Raw genomic sequence first — 18,949 nt, 5'->3', positions numbered from 1 at the left:
GGAAAAAGTTCCATTTGCTTCAATGGAAAATTTATCAAAATAAAAGGAGAATATTAGTGTATTTTGACAATTGGTGGTAGGCACAGCAGAGCCCTAGTGGAGTCTTGGTGTAATTTTCATTTAAATGAATTTGTTTTCTGAAATTTCTTTTTTTTGTTAAAATTAAAATGTCTCCAAAGCAATATCAGTTTTGTCAAGAAGAGTAAGAGACAAAATAATTGAAGAAATAGGCACACATCATGTTCTGTGACAAGGGAATTAGATAACTTCATAGAGTAAGATTTTTGACTCATTCCCTGCCTTGCTGTAATGAAAGTGTCAAGGATAGAAGGATTTGTGAGTCCCACAAAAGAAACTTGGATGGAGATACTGGAAGACCAGTGCAACATATGTCTTCCAAAGTGGAAAACCAAGAGGTTTAGTCTGCAAACAGATGTCTCAGCACATTTCTGTCAGAAGAGTGAGTTGAAAGACATTATTTCAATTTCTGAAGAACAAAATCAAAAATAATTTTAATACTTAAATGTGGTCACAAAGAACTTAGATGGCACATTTGGTCCATTCTACTTTTGCCATGGGGTTGTAGTAATGCTCTATTGAAACAAGTGGAAAATAGTAAGAAAGAAATTATAGCACATGGTGTGTATGGCAGAAGGCAAAAGCTGAGCTGCAGAGAAAGTCGGGGTCAGAAGCTGGTAGAGGCTGGGGCTTTTTTCTCAGTCTAGATCTGAAGTTATTTCTATTAGTTACAGGGATCTGTCAGTCCCTAGGGGTCCCTCTGAAGCAGTCTGTGGGTCATGTGGGCTATGTTAGCAATTGGAGTGCCAGGACCACCTCCAGTCACACAGCCAGTGTGAGCTGCCATGCCAGGTAGGTCATGCTGGGGAGCTGTATGGAGAGAAAATTCCCACTGAAAAAGTATATGGAGAGCCCAGGCAGAGGGCATCATGGCAGGAAAGAAAGGACAGTAGCCTAGGACAGTAGGTTTAGTAGGAGAGAGAAGAAATGGATTACAGAGCATTCGAGATGGTGGCACAATGCCCAAAATGTGATTCAAGAAGAGCAATGGATGCAGGCATGGAAACTGTAGGTGTGTAAACTGGCTGTGTCACAGGGCATGTCAGGCAGCCACCAGTCTTCAAATCAGAAACAAAAGAAAACTCTGTGCATCTGCTCCCAAAGGCTGGGGCAGCCTGTGCTCACAGGGAGGTTCTGACACAGCCTAGGCACCTCCAGCTCTGCTTCACTGCTTAGCCAGAAGCACCACAGCCCACATGGCTCTGTGGTCTGTGCTGAGAAGGACAGGATACAGGAAGCTGGCTGCTCTCAGCCCCACTCCCTCAGGGCCCATCCCATTCCCTGTTCCCAGAGCACACCTAACACCCACGGATGGCATTTGGCTGCCTGCAGTGCTCAGCAAGGGCCAAGCTCTTTGAAAACAGGCCCTGGTTAGGATGGAGGATGTAGTGGGGATGGCACAACCATGTAGGGTTTTTTTAGTTAATGCCGCATGGTGCTTAAGGGTGCCTGCCCAGGTGAACCTCAGTATTAGGTCTTCCTCAGCCTGGAGAAGCTCAAGTGTACATTTCCCAAGAGAGCAGCCTAATAAGCAGCCCATCTCTGGGAGGGGAGGAAACTTGGAGCTTGTTGTTGAAGCTGGATCTTGGCAGAATAAATTATACATGAGCCAACGGGCCAGAAAAGTAGCAGCCAAGGCATTGTGACTGCAGCCTGGGGGCTACAGCAGAGCTGGGAAGGAAATGAAGTCTGGCACATCCCCGTCTCAATGGCAGTTTCTCCATCTGAGCCCATCCAAAAGACAGTCCATAACCTGATGTGAAGATTGGAGACCTTACTTCATGGAAGGAGAAATTAACCTTTCGTCATAGGCCTAGGCTCCTTCATGTCCCTGAGCCTTTCTTCAGAATCCTTATTTCTCAATGGCTACCCTGTACTTGTTTGGACCCCTCAGGTCACTAAGGGTAGCCATTTATTGGGCAAGCAGGAAATCATATAGTACTTGGGTACTGGCATCACCACTGTCATGAGTTTTAAAGGAAACTGGCGATCTTGCTTTTTCCTTTTTGAAGATATGGTTACAGGACTTTTATTTGGGAGAGGCTTCTTGGGGATGGGTTCCAAATAAACAAATATTCCTAACTGCATGGAGAACCATGAGCATCCCAGACACAGGACAGGGGTCCACAGAAACACAGAACAATGTAGGTCAGAAGAGACTTCTGGGTGTCATCCAATCCAACCTCTTCCTCAAACAATTATCAAGTACAGCAAGTTCTCAGGGCCACATGAAACTGAGCTTTGAATAGCTGCAAGACTTGAGACTCCATGACTTCATTGGGAAATCTCTTCCAGTGTTGGATTAGTCTCGCTGTAAACATTTTTATCCTCATCTAGACAGAATTTCCTTTGCTGCAACTTGTGATGATTGCCATTGTCCTTCCACTGTGCACCTCTGAGGAACTGCCCTACCTTAGGTAGCTGATGGCAGGAATTAGGTATCTCCATGCCAGGGTTTTGCATTGACATAACTCCCTGCTAAGCATTGCCATTCAGAGCAGCCTCATCTTCCCTGGTTTGCTAGCTAGCACACCATCCTGCTGGTGGTCTGGGGGAGCAATCATCTATGTCTTTGCTGAATTTGGCACTGCTGTGCCCTAATTATATCATATGCCATTGAATTTTCAGCTATGCTTTCTGTTCCCTTGCAGTTTCCCCAATTCCTGTTTAAATTTGCAACATTGCCTGAGTAAAGAATCATATGGAGTGTGGCCAGCTATTATTTTTTATTGAAAGAAGCAGATGCTGTGGAACAATTAAAAATCATTCTCAACACCATAAATGTTTCCAAATATAAGCAGATACTCAGGAATGAATGTACAGAAAAAGAGAATCTGTTTATTATGTTGTCATTTTATAAAGCTAAACCATTTCTTTTGTGCTTTGTTTACACTGAGATATGGGTCCTTTGTAGGTAGCAGTTGTACACCAGCTGTGTGTACAGTTCCCTCTATAAAGATTACAGAAGGAACACACAGGCTGCAGTCCGGAAAAGGAGTTTCTCCTACAAAGTAAAGAAACAAAAGATGTGCTAGAAGCATTGTCTGTCTGTGATCCATGCAGAGATTCCTCATCAAATGTAATGTAAATGTGATCCGTCAACTCCAGTGCTTCTGAATGGGTTACCTGGTCATTCAGTAAATTAACTGTGGTTTCAGGAGTGCCTCAGGCTGGTGTAGGCTGGTCCAGAAAGGTCTTGACTGAGCCTGAGCTAACAAATCCCAGTAAACCCATGTCTGCTCTTTGTTGCCACAGGAGTGGTGTTATACAAGGGCAGCTACCAAGGGCTGACAGCACCACCTGGGACCAGCCAATGTAAGAGTTCCTCAGCCTCCTGCTTCTGGGCTGGAGGGATCTGCAGGGGGTTTGGCTGCCTTTGAACCTCTCAGCTTATCATTTACACACTGTTATGTCTGAGCTAAAAATCCCTTTCCTCAAATGCTTTAGTCCTTTTCCATTAAACCTCCCATTTAAAGTAATTAATGATTAGACATCTCTGTGACATGAATAGTGGAAAGTTCATTGTCTGGGCTTTTTGTTCTTATCTCCTAAGCTTTATCCTATAAAATAAGCTGGAAAGCAGAAGAAAATTTCAGGGAATGTGCCTCTGTTAAATGGGAAACTACAACTTGATGGAAGTAGCAGCAATAGTTCCCTTAAAGATAGTGGAGCTGCTCATGAGAGGAAGAATTTGAGAGTGGGAGCCTAACATAATTGTGGATCTTGTCCTACCAGACACTGTGGAGATCCAGACAGAAGGTGGCATATCTCACATCTCAGCTGCTGTGGAGTTTTCCAGCTGTCCCACAGCTCAGCAGAGCTTCACCTGCTGCAGAATACTCAACCAGAGTACTCCTTTCCTCCCCTTAGCTGCAAGGTTAAAAGCCAGTTTCTCTGCCAGGTGAGTCTGACAATGCTCACTCCCAAATGATTTTTATCACCAGTTTCTTATACTGTGAAGAAAAAGATGTATTTGGTATCATATAAAAAACAAAGTGAAAATCACAAAGTAGCAGAGATTATGAGGAATATAAAAATTACCAGATCAAGACCCCTATACGTTATACATACACATGGCTGGGAGTTAGAAATTGGTGGTGAAAGCAAGACAATGCAATCATTATGACAGCAAATCCATCAATAACATGTAGTGCTTCTACACTTAGTGCTTCATATCTGGTCTGTTTCTTTCTTTCTCTCTCTTACATGGGCTACTTTGCTAGTGTTTGCTTTAACAGTTTTCTGAAGGCTTTATCAGCAGTGGATTAAAAACCAGATTATATGGCATGCAGCATTGGCTCCCTTCTTGTGGTATTCAGTGGATGCTCTATACTAACAAGGCCAGGTCTAACTTAGAATATATACAAGCACTCAACAACAGTCTTTTCTTCAGAGTCTCTGTGTGAGGTAATTTAGCACTAAAAGATGTCTCTAAGAGTCTAAAAGTCTCTAATAGTGCTTTTTTCTTCTTAAGTCAGAATTTTATAATTCCTTAAAGAAACCCAATCCCATATTAACGTAATACACAATTACAACTGCACATACCTGATATACCATGCTGAATGTGTGTAATGTTAAATTAGCTTTTGGGGTGCTTAGAGCTGTTGCTTGGGCCTATATGGTTCTCTGGAGACACCAGCCCTGCTGGTAGAGACAGAGCTACTCCAGCACAAGATCTGACAACAGAGCCTACTGTCACCCCTCCTTGTCTCTGACTACCTACATTTCTGCTGGTGACCCAGAAACCTAAAGCCTATGCCAAATATTCTTAGTAATGCCTTAAGACTGGCTACACACATTCATTTGCTGACCTTGAGAACTTCCTAGAAGAACTACCTCAAGAATACCAGAATGAAATACAGGACAGGCAAATACCTTTTTGGCAGTAAGAGCAAAGCCTGCTTTGTTTTAGAGAATCAATTCCTAATGTGGTATTTGCAGAAGTTATTCTGCTATTCTTTTCTAAATTAAACTGTCACCTGTGTGATGTCTTAGGTTTTAGCTTTTGTATTTTTCAGATTCTGTGCTGCTTTAGTGTGTAGTTCTGAGCTTCATACTAAGGGATGGTAAGCTCTCTTCACAGAGTAGCTAGACAAAACAATTGCCACCCTAGCTTGGGACCAAGGACAAACGATCCAAATCTCAGGCCTAAGAGCATAAACAAGGTGGAATGAAGAGAGAACAACAAGAAGGATGGGACTTCATAACCTAAAGCTAAAATTGGACAATTAACTCCAATATGCAAATAGACTAGAACTTTTAAAAGTGAGAGACCTTGTGACCAGTTGTCCATTTTTGTGACCATTTTGGGTGTAGCCCTGGCTGGGCTCTTGTACTGTCCAAGGTGTATCCATTGAGGCTTTTTAATAAATATCTACTTTATTCTTTTACTCTGTCTAGCCTCTGTCCTAGGTCAGCCTTCTCAAGGCATCAGTGCAGCTTCCTGTACCAATACACAGTCGTTTTCTCAGGAAATAAGTGTTGAATGCAATTAAAATATCAGTTTAAGAAAACAAAGACTCTTAAAAAGGAATTGGATATACAAAGTAAAATGTTGTAAGGCCCACATTCTTTCTAAAGGTAACATCTAGGCTGCTGATGATACATCAGGTTAGGAAAATAATCAGCCACATCTCCAAGGAATGTTCCCTTCTTCTTCATTTGTATAATACTTTTTGACCTACATGTAAAGACAGGATTTAATTCTTTAAGTCCAGAAGACCGGCTGACCAATCTTACTTCTCTCACTTAGTGTTTTAAGTCACAAAGCCACAGGACCCTGGCATTGTTTTATATTTTGTTACAAGACAAGGAGAACTTTTGTGGACATGATTTTTGGGGGAATCAATTTCAAGTAATATGTGTTTAAAAGTTGTGGTGAAACATGCCCAGATGCTTTCTTTGTGTACTGACCCCTGCCATTTCAAAATCAATATACCTTGAGACAAAGGGCTGGGGTACCTGTTAAAGCAGTAATATCTTTCATTTTACCTGGACTTTCATAAAAACAATGGGAAATTATAAATATATTATCAAGGGTTAATTTTGTATCTCCATGGGGACTCCTCCTTAATAATTTTTTTTCCAAATTTGAATGATAATCTAACAGTTCTTAATGGCCCTATAGCACCTTCTCTTCCTCCCTCCTCCACCCTCCAAATATTTAGATTGTTGCCAAGCTCTGTTTTGTTTTCACTGAGTGCATTACTCCTCAAATTTCCTTAATGTGGCCCCTGGCATTTGCTAATGTACCTCACCTGTTCCTTTTAATTCAGCCAGGAAATCTGCCCTGCTCTTCTCTCAGCAGCTTGTGCCTCTGCTGCAGAGGGCTGTGGCTGCTCAGGAGCAGTTGCTGAGCTGATATAAATTAGAGGTAGGTGTACTAGGGGAAATTGAAATGGATCCTGGTTTCCTCCAGACTTGAGTTGTGCAGGAGCTTCATGTGCTGCTGAGCTACCCCTGAAGCAAGAGGAATAACTAACTACCAAGAGAAAACAAGGGCAGAAAGCTGGGAGTGGAAACCACCAATGTTGTCCCAAACTAAGCCATCATTACTAATGAATCACACGTGTTTAATGATGTTCATTTGAAAAAAAAAAAAAGTAAAATGCTGAGTGTTCAGAGGCAATAAGGAGGAAAAGTTTAAAGAAATTAGGCAGAAGTTAAGGAAACAGTTGCATTACTGCTCATGTGAAAGCTGGAACCACAGCTCTAATTAGAAATGGATGAAAAATGTTTTTAAATTGTTTTGTAAGACACAAAAGAAACTATTTATGGTATTTTTTTCTTTTTTTCAACTTGTCAACTTGTGAAAAATTTGGCTCAATAGTAGTTTTTCTCTTTTAGTTTCTTCTTTTTCCAGTAAGAAAGTAATAGCAGGCATGTTATTACTTTTTCCCGTCTCACAACATGCAAAGTACTGTTCTCTCTCATTCTGTACTCCAGAACTTCAGTCATTGGATAAGGTAAGGATTAGGTTTTTGGGTTTTGTTTTTGCTTCCCCTCCCCATCCCTGAATTTTGAAATAAAGTTTTCTGTCTACTTACTGAAATTTTGTGGGGGTAAGCTGTGAACTTTGAACATCACATTTGAACATTGCAGCCATATGGTGCAATAACAAGCATTGTTATTGTCACAGTGTGAAACTACTGCAGTGTATGAAGTAGTATTTGGAATATCACATGCACTTATATCCAAAATTGTAACATTATCTCATAGATTAAGTCAGTATAATTCCTTCCCAGTGCCTCCAGAAAGCTTTGGATAGCTTAAAACATTCACTTAACTATGTAATTTAAATATAACTGAAAAAAAAATGGGAGGGACAAAAACCTCCAAAACTTCAACAGAAGAAGAGGAAACAGAAACAAGCTCCAGTTACAACAAAATCCCTATTTTCATCCTCACTTTTCCTCATTGTTCTCACCTTGGTTATCATAGACACAGCCTTAGCAATGATGCAAAATTTTGTTTCTGACTTTTGAAACCAGTCTAATATTCTGTTTTACAAGATAACATCCTCAGACTCCTGTATCTGTACTTTCTGAGAAATTTGTGGATTTGAATATGAGGGAGTCAATAGCCTGAGAAAGACTGGGCTGTTAGTGAGTCAGAAGCCTCTTTCTCAATATTTCCAGTCTAACCTGAAATGGATGGGACCAAAAATTGCAGAGGAAAGTCTACTCCTAAGGAATTTCTAGAGAGAATTTGCAAATGGAGTTTAACTCCTAGAAGACTGAAAAAAAAGCCCTTTTCCTGTGCATGCTTTGTCTAGAAGCATTTTAGGTATATCTGTTATAATTTTAAATCTTTCTGCTACCATTCCTTGTGACCTTCTTGTATTTCTCTGCTTCAAAAAACTAACACTAGAAACTTTTCTTGATTTGTCCCTTCTGGCAGCAAGCAGAGCTTTGCACTGGTTTGAGGAGGAAGAAGAGGTACTGCTGTTCCTTTCCAAATAGCCCTGCTCTCACATGACCTGGAATCCTGTGGGAACACTCCTCAACTGATTCAGTATTAGCTGAGCAGCATTTTCTTATAAAGTCCTGATATTCCAGAAATCTTTACACTCAGCTTTTATGTCACCAAAATTTGCCAAAGAAAAAGTGGCTTCTTCTATTATTGCCTGAACTCAAGCCCCAGGGAATTCAATACCTGCACCTATGTGAGCCAGTTCTCATCTTGTGATGGAATAATGTTTGTATCTGGTACTGTTCATTCACACCCATTTTGAATAAACAATAATTCCCACTTGTTTGTTGAGAAGAGCTTCTATGATAAGATAGAAGAGTAGTTCAAAGAAGAAAAAGAACTAATTGCAATAATCTATGGGAAGAGAGCTCACAGCTGGTCCTGCAGCAGTAGGAGATATTCCTGTTTTTCTCTAGAGATTAGCACCAGCCTCAGGCAAAGTCTATTTCCCCTGTCTTACAAATACTAGTTGAGTATAATATTGTACCCGTGGTGAAACTTTTAAGACAGGTACCTATGGCACAATAGTTAAAGCAGCTCACTGCTTGGGAAGCCTGGGAATGGTGACTACACTTCAAATTCAGTGGGGAGTCTGCATAAGAAACAGCATCAACCTTCTCAGCAGCCCATACTGGTCTGTGACTGGGCTGCTGTGTTACATCAGCTGGGATTTCTTCATTGTATCAGGGGCAAAATACTGGGAATCATGGCATGACTAGAGGCTGTCTAGGAGGTTTTCTTTACCTCAGTGATGGAAAAGGCTTATTTTCTTGCAGGTGAATTCTCAGCAATAAGGGAAAGCTGAGAAGATGTACATTGTTTTGATGCCTTAAAGGCTGCAGAGCTATGAAAAGTAACCTCTTTGTCAAAGACAAGGACTCACAGTGCTTCCATGAGAACATATCTAACATTGAAAGAACTGAGACTATGTGAGGAATTAATTGAGACAGGAGAAGTAAGATTGTCCCAAAATACTGTTCTCAATAAGGATATCCTCATTTCTCTGTATAGCTTTCTACATGCATTAGGTTTGAATCTTTTCTACTGAAATGTGTTGAATGCAAAATTGTTTTAATAGGAGAAAAATTTATCATATTCTGTGGATTCTATTGGTCTTCATAAAGAAAAACCTGAGGGTATGGCATAAAATTGTGGAAGTCAGTAATGACAAATCTGTTTTCCTGTTCAGCTTTTTCAAAAAGTATTTATGAGGACAGATGGTGGGCAGCAGCAGAACATATTCAGTTTTATCAAGACATTTGGCTAACAAGCACAGACTGAAATACATTTCTTTCCATCTCAACTTAATAATTTTAATTAGAGGCAAAAGGTGTGGTATGTTCATTGTCTGGAGGCGTATGTGCAATATTGTCTTGGTTGGGCAGGACTGGGTGGGAGAGAATATCACTGCCTCTAATGAAGGGTGGTGCATATCTGTGCAATCTCAGGGTTTTTTTATTGTCTGGTAATCTAAAAAATGCAAATTCCAAATGTGCTCTTGCACAACATACACAGTGATACACTGAGGCTACGCTTTCAGTTAGTTAGAGAACAAAAACATGGCTACAAAATGCGTGCAAGTAATACAGTGCCACTGCAGAAGAAAGGCTTTTTAGCAAGTGGTGGGACATACATTTATTATCTTGAGGGGAAGTTTTCAAAGCTACCTGTGTAACTTAGCGGTCTCTGGAACTCATTCACTATTCAAATGCTTGTGAAAATCTTATTAACAAGTCATTTTGAACTTCATATAATCTCTCTGTAAGGACATCAAAGTGTTCTGGAAGTGGTAACTAGGGATCATATGCTCTAACTGGGTCTAATGGTGTTCATTTACCCTACTTATCTCTGGCCCTATTCTAGCTTTTTTGTGAGGCTGCTTGTGCAGATGATGTGCATTTTGTCATTTAGCAGCTCTCCAAGCCCTAGCCCAGGAACTGCTTCGCCTGCCTTTGGGTGCTGCAGTGGGAGGCATACCAGCATTGGGCTGGCCCCAAAAGGAAGCACTGAAATGGGACTCATGGCCTGAGAAGCTCTGGCATGACATTCCTCTGTATCCCCTCTCTCAGTATGGATTATGGAAATATTCAAAATGCCTTCATCTCACAAACATCCTTTTGTTAAGACCTGTGTGCTCCAAAGATTTTCTGTGAGAAGCTGTCTTGCTTAGTCATCATAGTCCTCATTAAAATGTCTGTCTGATATATCTGCTACAAAGAAAGGTTATAGTATTTATGCATAGTACCTTCTAACTCTATTCTGGGCTGCATCAAAAGAAGTGGGACCAGCAGGTTGACAAAGGTGGTTCTGCCCCTCTACTCCACTCTTATGAGAACTAAGTACTGTGTTCAGGCCTGAGGACCCCAACATAAATAAAAAATGGATGTCTGGAGGAGGGCCATGAAGATGATGAGAAAGATAGGCCAGTTCTCCTAAGAGGAAAGGCTGAGAGTTGGGCTTGTTCAGCCTGGAGGAGAAATGGCTCTACAGAGACTTTGTAGGAGCCTTCAGGTACTTAGAGGGAGCCTACATGAAAGCTGGAGAGGGGCTTTTTATAAAGGCAAGAAAAGATAGGGCAAGGGGCAAGGCCTTTAAACTGAAAGAGAGTAGGTTTAGATTAGATATTAGGAAGAAATTCTTTGCTATTAGCGTGGTGAAGTACTTAAACAGGTTGGCCAGAGAAGCTGTGGTTGTCCCATCCCTGGAAATGTTGAAGGCCAGGTTGATGGGGGGCTCTGAGCACCCTGGTCTTGTGGAAGGTGTCCCTGCCCTTGCCCCAGGTGTTGGAAGTAGATATCTTTAAGGTTCCTTCCAATCCAAACCACTCTGTGATACAATTCTAAGTATAAATCTGCCTCTGATTTAGTAAAACTATTTGTTTCCTGTGACAGTAAATCTGTAAACCAACAAAATAATTTATTTTGTAATATCTTCTTGAATATTTTCCCTTACTGACTGAAGTTCACATCTTGCGAACTATTTTAAGCACTGTTATCAGCCTTGTGGCTGTAAAAAGACAACACTTCTATCAGTCATTCTTTTACTGCCTTTTAGTTGCTACTGTTTAGAGGAAAGTTCAGTTCTCTGTGCAAGCTACCAGAATTATGTCCCTTTATGTCTAGAAACTTGTATTTGTGTCCCTTGTGAGTATAAGTCTCTGAGATTTGCAAATGACAGGGTGCACTGCTCTGCATTTCATCACTGTCCAGTGGGAACAAATCCTCAGCGGCGAAGCACAGCCTGGATGGCCCTTGCCCAGATTCTGCATCTCAGGGCAGGAGCTTGAGCAATAGGAGATTCCCTGCACACTGTTTAAATAGGAGAATTGCAGTTTTGTGCCCATGCACAGCTCACAAATTGCATCAGCTCCCTAGCAGGATTAATGGTCTAGTCCTAATAGTCTCCCAGGCAAATGATAAATGGCCCAATAAACCATAGTGGTTTGTTATGTAATATATACTTTCAAATTTTAAGTACATAGTTAGGTCTTGTCAAGGAGGATTGATAAATTGCCTGATTACTAGATATATCAGAATAGTGAAAGCAAAAGAATCAAATTTCCGTCACTTCTTCCTTCCATCATAGGCCTTTCTGTGATACCATATCAAGGCTGACCTAGGACAGAGACTAGACAGAGTCAAAGAATAAAGTAGGTATTTATTAAAAAGCCTCAATGGATACACCTTGGACAGTACAAGAGCCCAGCCAGGGCTACACCCAAAATGAACCCAAAATGGTCACAAAAATGGACAACTGGTCACAAGGTCTCTCACTTTTAAACGTTCTGGTCTATTTGCATATTGGAGTTAATTGTCCAATTTTAGCTTTAGGTTATGAAGTCCCATCCTTCTTGTTGTTCTCTCTTCATTCCACCATTGTTTATGCTCTTAGGGCTGAGATTTGGATCGTTTGTCCTTGGTCCCAAGCTAGGGTGGCAATTGTTTTGTCTAGCTACTCTGTGAAGAGAGCTTACCATCCCTTAGTATGAAGCTCAGAACTACACACTAAAGCAGCACAGAATCTGAAAAATACAAAAGCTAAAACCTAAGATGTCATCTGAAATTCAGGTACATGATTGAACCTGTGGAAAGAGGCAGCTACCTTTTGTTGTAATGGCAGCTTTTGGGAAGCGCCAGTCCTTGACCTCTGAAAAAGACACATGACCAATATTCCTAATATAAAGCCACCTGCATTTACCAAACCATAACAATACTGTGTAGCTTACCTGTGTTGGTTAACTAAGTTAGAGATAAATTATAACAGAAAACAAATTAAAGACAGATTAGATAGTATAATAACAACTTCTGACAATTTCAGTATTGGTTTACTTTGCTTGTTTTGAGAAGATATTATTTTAAAAATGGCTGTATATTAACACATGTGGAGGCACACATGCTTTTCTCTGTTGAAAAATTTTAGATAAATGCCTCAGATCCATCAAGATCCTCAGTCAAAGAACGTTTCTTTGTGATTCTAGATCAGCCAGCCCTCGTGGTTTACAGCAGATGAGCTTCTCATTCTCTGAGGAAGTATTATGGGCTGGTGGATGCAACTCCAGCACCAAACTAGGTAGGGAGGTAGGCCTGAATTCTTCCCTAGTGTGCTATCCCTTGGTCTGTGTCTTCCTTGAGAGGCACAGGGCCAATCTCTGAAAAAAAATTATTTTACTTGTGGCTTATTTCTGTCGCTTTCTGGATCTGAACTCAAGGAGAGTAGAGCTGGGCAATCTCAAATAAACTGTACCACTGTTCTGAGAAGCCCACAATTAGCAGGAGAATTCATTAAAAATTGTTAATTAACAATCTAATTAACAGGAGAATTAAAAGGACAATTCTTTTGAACTGTGTGTTTGTTCATTACATTTGATTGGAAGACCAGGTCAATGTGCTAAAACAATGTAAATTTCAATAATATACTATAATTTCATGTTTTATAATGCTTATAGTGACTATAATGCAATTTTTTTTTGATGGAAAGCTGTTTTTCAGACAACATAGCCTATGTTTTATGGTTCTTCTATTTGTAACTCTGTAAAAGTCACTCTAATACGTGAAAGAGTAATTGTAGATATTAGTGTAGATATCCCTGTTCTAGATAATAAAAGCCCATGTTCAAGTTCAATACATTGCTCTTAATTGAGGAAGTGCTCCTGATTTAAAGACCCTTGGATTCATGACTGTTGACAAGGGCAGACTTTCTGCACAATATGTTTTCTACATGTTTTGAAGGCCTACTTCTGTAAACAGGAAACTTCACATTGCTCCAGTGCTTTACATTGCTATAGGCAGACCAACACTTGCATGGAGGTTTGTAGATCTGATCTGAAACAGCACAGCTGGCACTACTCCACTGCCTTGAGAGGAGCTACTTTGGTTTACATGTGGTGAGATGCTGGCTCTGAGCATCCAGTGTGGTTCATGAGATTAGTCTAAGATGAAAATGTAGATTTTACTGGTTTACAAGAGTAGGAAGGATGTATCTCCTACAGGGTGTGTCTGATCAGTTACATTTCATAAATGTTGTGTACTGTTTTTGCAAAGACAGATAAATGCTTTGCTAGTAACAAACCTGTCTCATCCCATCTAATCACCTGGAAAAAAAGCTGTTGAAAAGAAATTTGATCGTTCCTGTATGCCAGAGTATCAACACAAACCTTAACCTTTCCTGGGAATACAGCAGTCTTGTCATCACTTGTTCTTGTTGCTTCTCTTACTGATTGTGTCCCAGTATATCAATAAATAAATATCTTCCCAACCATAAGCTGATTTATAGGTAAATAGTCAGATTTTGCATGGCCTCTTTCCCTGCCCTCATGCCCTTAATTCAAGCAATATAGCACTCTGCAAATAGATCCTCTAACTTCATACCACCATTACGGATGTGTCAGGTCAGCAGTGGAGGCCAAGCTAATTCACATGCTGCTATACAAAAGGCAGCATGTGAATTGCCTGTAAATTTATTTTATCTAAGCTGTAATCAACACAAATCAACTGTTTTTGTTTTAGGTGATAGGAAAATAATGGATCTTCACTGTTTTGGGGGATGTAAATTCTGGACTTTTGCCTTTCTGCTGTTGCCTGGGGCTGACTAGTGGCATGGGAGATGATCTGTTTCAGTGCTGTGAGAGCGGTGATCTAGTAGAGGCCATGGAGCATGTCCTTTAAGCTGCTAACTGCACCCTGGTACTGCTTTGTGGGTTTCACAGAGGTTCTACTTCTTCCACTGCTGCTAAAGAAACACAAAGGCTCTGAAGTTCCTGTTCTCTGGCCACCTGTCTTCCTTGGTGCTCTGCTTGGTGCTCTGCTATCTAAGAGCAGCCCTTCTGAAGTCCAGGGCTCCAGCTGTGCAAGATATCCTTCTGGAGACCTTCCCACCTCAACTCTGAAAGCAACAGCTTGAGACTGAGCTTGTTGTCTCCTTTCCACCCCATTCGTTCTTCCAAACAGGCTGACAGGAGAGCAAAGCCCGCAGAGGATGGTGTTGAATAAACAGTTTTGGAGATAAAGAATTCTTATGTGCCTGCATGTTGACAAGTATCAGGTAAAGTAGTTGTCTGTGACTTGACAATGAGCCCTACATAATGCAGGGAAGGAGGACTTCTAGCATGGGTAATGCTGTGCACTCACATGACATCATCTTGAAAGGGAGCAGGATAACAGCTGGACATCATTCCTTTAAGGAGAAGAAAAAGGAAAATGGTCAACCCTGCAAGAAACCATCAGGGTAGAAACCTAACAAGAACTATCTGAACACAATGATTAAAGACAGAAAAATGTTCATTTTCTCCTTTTATTATGACTGACAGAATTACTTCCTACAGGAAGAGTAGGGTTGATGCATGGGTGCAGTAGATTAGCTATGCCTCTTTCAAAAACTAGTACATTCAGACTCTGAAAGGTTCTGACTTGCTCATGCTCTCTTTCCCTCTCACTCATCCAGTACTGACTGTCAGAAATTCCTATTCACTCTTCAGTCTCTCTGGCTTCATCTTTTTTCTTGTACAATTGCTGTTTTTACTGCTAGTGTGCTGCAACTATTAGATCAGAGCACAGGCTGTTGGGTGTATAGGCAGTAGAGATGCTGACCAGGCATAAACCAGAACATTTATGTTCCACTAAGTACCACATCCCTAATCCACCCATGTCCATGCAACACATACTGTATGTGCAACTTCTACAGCACTGCAGAAATATTTGGCTCTCCTCGTATTACGTTGCACAGGCAGCTTTCCTTCTGCCATGATCTCATGTTTTATGCTTTGGAAAAACAATATGTGTAGGGCAGGACAGCTAACTGGGAGCCCAGAGGGGAGAATTCTACAAATTTGACTAAACTAGCTCTGAAGGATGAACAGTGAAAGCTGGCAGCTAGCTAATTTTTGGTAACTTGTACAGTACACACTAAAAGCTAAGGTAATATACAAAGCACAGGGCAGATTTTCCCATACAATTAAATTTTTGTATTAAAGTATTATTATTAAGACACTTTTGTGACTTAAGAGACTAAGGAGACATTTGTTTTATAAAAATGTAAATTCCTATATTCAGTTATTTATCATCCTTATTATTGTGTGATATATGAATGGCACGGAGAAGTCATATAAGGAGTGTTTCCTGGATTTTTGCACTCAGCTATATAATGTATATATACACATTTGCCACGTTCAAAACATTAATTATACTTTGTTAAGTACACTCTATATTTTAGGAGAGAGAATTTAACTTGAGTAAAGCATAATAGCCATTAAGTTAATTTCTGTAATTAAGAAAATGCTTCTTTCATGAAACCCTGTTGCTAGTACCCAAAAGAGAAGTGTAAATTATGTTATGGCAATCTGGTTGCAAAAGAAATTCCTCCCAAAGTAAGAAAAAATACAGGACACAATAAAGTAACTGGAACAAATAATCAAGTTTCGAAATGTATCTTACAGGCTGAAAATGTTAACCTGTATTCACTGGAAGAAGTTATCTGGGAAGACAGGGGGGGTCTCAGTCCTTGGATGCTTACAGGACTTGACCAAAGTCACAGCTGACCTATCAACCAGCACTGGTGGTAGTTCTGCTTCCAGGAAGGGGCTGGAGTTGATGACCTTCACAGGCCTCCTCTAACCAATGTTTCTGTGCCTGTGTGCCTGCCAGTGATCTTCAAGCAGCGCTTCAGCAAAGCCAGCAGTGAGCTACTCTGAGCATGACACCTTCATTACTTCATGTAGCTTAGTGCAGACACACGTCTGGACCCTGCTTCAGACTTAGGCCTTTGCTATTGCCATTGTCACATTCCTGACTCAACTTCAACAGCCAGGGCATGGGTGTAAGGACTGCTGAAGTTCCCTGGACTGCAATGGGCATCCACATGCCAGGAACTTAAGGCTCCCTCTTCCCTCTATTTATTATCTGCATCATCAAGGGGAGAGTGGGCTTCCTCAAGCCCATCATTGAGTCACTGCCCCCTCCCCTTGTGCAGGTTTGCAGGATAGGTCAAGGCTGGGTGGGGCACTGATCCCTGCCCAGCACCTTCCAGCCCGGTCCGTGCGCCTGCCCCAGCGCACAGCACACAGCACACAGCACACAGAGCACAGCACACAGCACACAGCACACAGCACCCAGCACACAGCACCCAGCACCCAGCACACAGCACCCAGAACACTGCACACAGCGCACAGCGCACAGCACACAGCACACAGCACCCAGCACACAGCACACAGCACCCAGCACACAGCACACAGCACACAGCACCCAGCACACAGCACCCAGCACCCAGCACACAGCACACAGCACCCAGCACACAGCACACAGAACACTGCACCCAGCACCCAGAACACTGCACCCACACCCAGCACACAGCACACAGAACCCAGCACACAGCACACAGCACACAGCGCACAGCACCCAGCACACAGCACCCAGCACCCAGCACACAGCACCCAGAACACTGCACACAGCGCACAGCGCACAGCACACAGCACACAGCACACTGCACACAGCACACAGCACCCAGCACACAGCACCCAGCACCCAGCACACAGCACCCAGAACGCTGCACACAGCGCACAGCACCCAGCACACAGCACACAGCACCCAGCACACAGCACACTGCACACAGCACACAGCACACAGCACACTGCACACAGCACACAGCACCCAGCACACAGCACCCAGCACCCAGCACACAGCACCCAGAACACTGCACACAGCGCACAGCGCACAGCACACAGCACACAGCACCCAGCACACAGCACACAGCACACAGCACACAGCACACAGCACACAGAGAACAGCACACAGCACCCAGCACACAGCACACAGCACCCAGCACCCAGCACCCAGCACCCAGCACGCAGCACACAGCACGCAGCACCCAGCACACAGCACACAGCACCCAGCACACAGCACCCAGCACCCAGCACCCAGCACCCAGCACACAGCACACAGCACACAGCACCCAGCACCCAGCACCCAGCACACAGCACACACCACCCAGCACCCAGCACCCAGCACCCAGCACACAGCACACAGCACCCAGCACACTGCACCCAGCACCCAGCACACTGCACCCAGCACCCAGCACCCAGCACCCAGCACACAGCACACACCACCCAGCACACTGCACCCAGCACCCAGCACCCAGCACACAGCACCCAGCACCCAGCACACAGCACCCAGAACACTGCACACAGCGCACAGCGCACAGCACACAGCACACAGCACCCAGCACACAGCACACAGCACACAGCACACAGCACACAGCACACAGAGAACAGCACACAGCACCCAGCACACAGCACACAGCACCCAGCGCACAGCACACAGCACCCAGCACGCAGCACACAGCACGCAGCACCCAGCACACAGCGCACAGCACCCAGCACACAGCACCCAGCACCCAGCACCCAGCACCCAGCACACAGCACACAGCACCCAGCACCCAGCACCCAGCACACAGCACACACCACCCAGCACCCAGCACCCAGCACACAGCACACAGCACCCAGCACACTGCACCCAGCACCCAGCACACTGCACCCAGCACCCAGCACCCAGCACCCAGCACACAGCACACACCACCCAGCACACTGCACCCAGCACCCAGCACCCAGCACACAGCACACAGCACCCAGCACACAGCACATGGTGTGTGACGCTGCATGCAGCCACACTGAGTGGCACTGAGCACCCAGATGTGCTCCGTAGGTTGTTTGGGCAACATCACTCCCTTACTGGAGGAAAGCTGTGAAGCAACAATGCAGCATACAGGAAATGATTCACCACTTTTCTGCAAACATCTCAGGCAATATTTGTGCTGCAACAAATACACCATTTAATTTTACCCTACAAAGTACTTATAAAATTAGCAACAAAGAAACACCATTTTTTGTTTCTAACTTTGAAGGGCTACAAATGGCTATTTTAGATTGCCCAGATACTGCCTGCATTGAGTTGTTTACTGCAACACAGTGTCTTATTCTTCACTGACTAACCTTCCTTACAGAGACGCCAAGCGCAAATTAGGTCAACCTAAGCAGCAGTGTGAAATGCAATTTGCCAAAAACTTCTCTTAATTAGTGCTGTTATTCAGGGTGGGGAGAGCTTAGCTCACAGTGAATTAGCGTAGGGTATTTTGATAGAGAGAGAGGCTTTCTAAAGAAAGGTGGATCTAACGCTGGATTTCTGCCCAATGTATTTTGAAATTTTGATTGCAATCTTTTATGACCAGAGTGAGGACTGTAATTTGTGCCTGTAGGGTGCTGCATAGCGCTACCAGACTGCAATAAAACAACAAATAACAAACTAATCATTCTTATGGACAACACCCTCTTGCAACTAGAATCAGTGATTCTAGGTCTTCATCGCTCTGTGTCAGTGCCACAGGAGTGCTGGTAAGAGACTGTTTCTCTTCTGCC

General features: G+C 42.8%; 1 long non-coding RNA gene across 1 annotated transcript; it reads left to right on the top strand.

Moving 5' to 3' along the window:
• The first annotated feature begins 7 nt into the window (after positions 1 to 7).
• On the top strand, positions 8 to 8,328 carry LOC146767558 (uncharacterized). Its single transcript, XR_014954758.1, has 3 exons — positions 8 to 6,451; positions 6,925 to 7,043; positions 7,978 to 8,328. It is a non-coding gene; the product is annotated as an uncharacterized LOC146767558 (long non-coding RNA).
• Positions 8,329 to 18,949: the final 10,621 nt, after the last annotated feature.

Source organism: Lonchura striata, chromosome 4 (genome assembly GCF_050655825.1).
Source record: "Lonchura striata isolate lonStrDom1 chromosome 4, ASM5065582v1, whole genome shotgun sequence".
NCBI lineage: Eukaryota > Metazoa > Chordata > Aves > Passeriformes > Estrildidae > Lonchura > Lonchura striata.
This window is presented reverse-complemented; position numbering and strand designations above follow the sequence as displayed.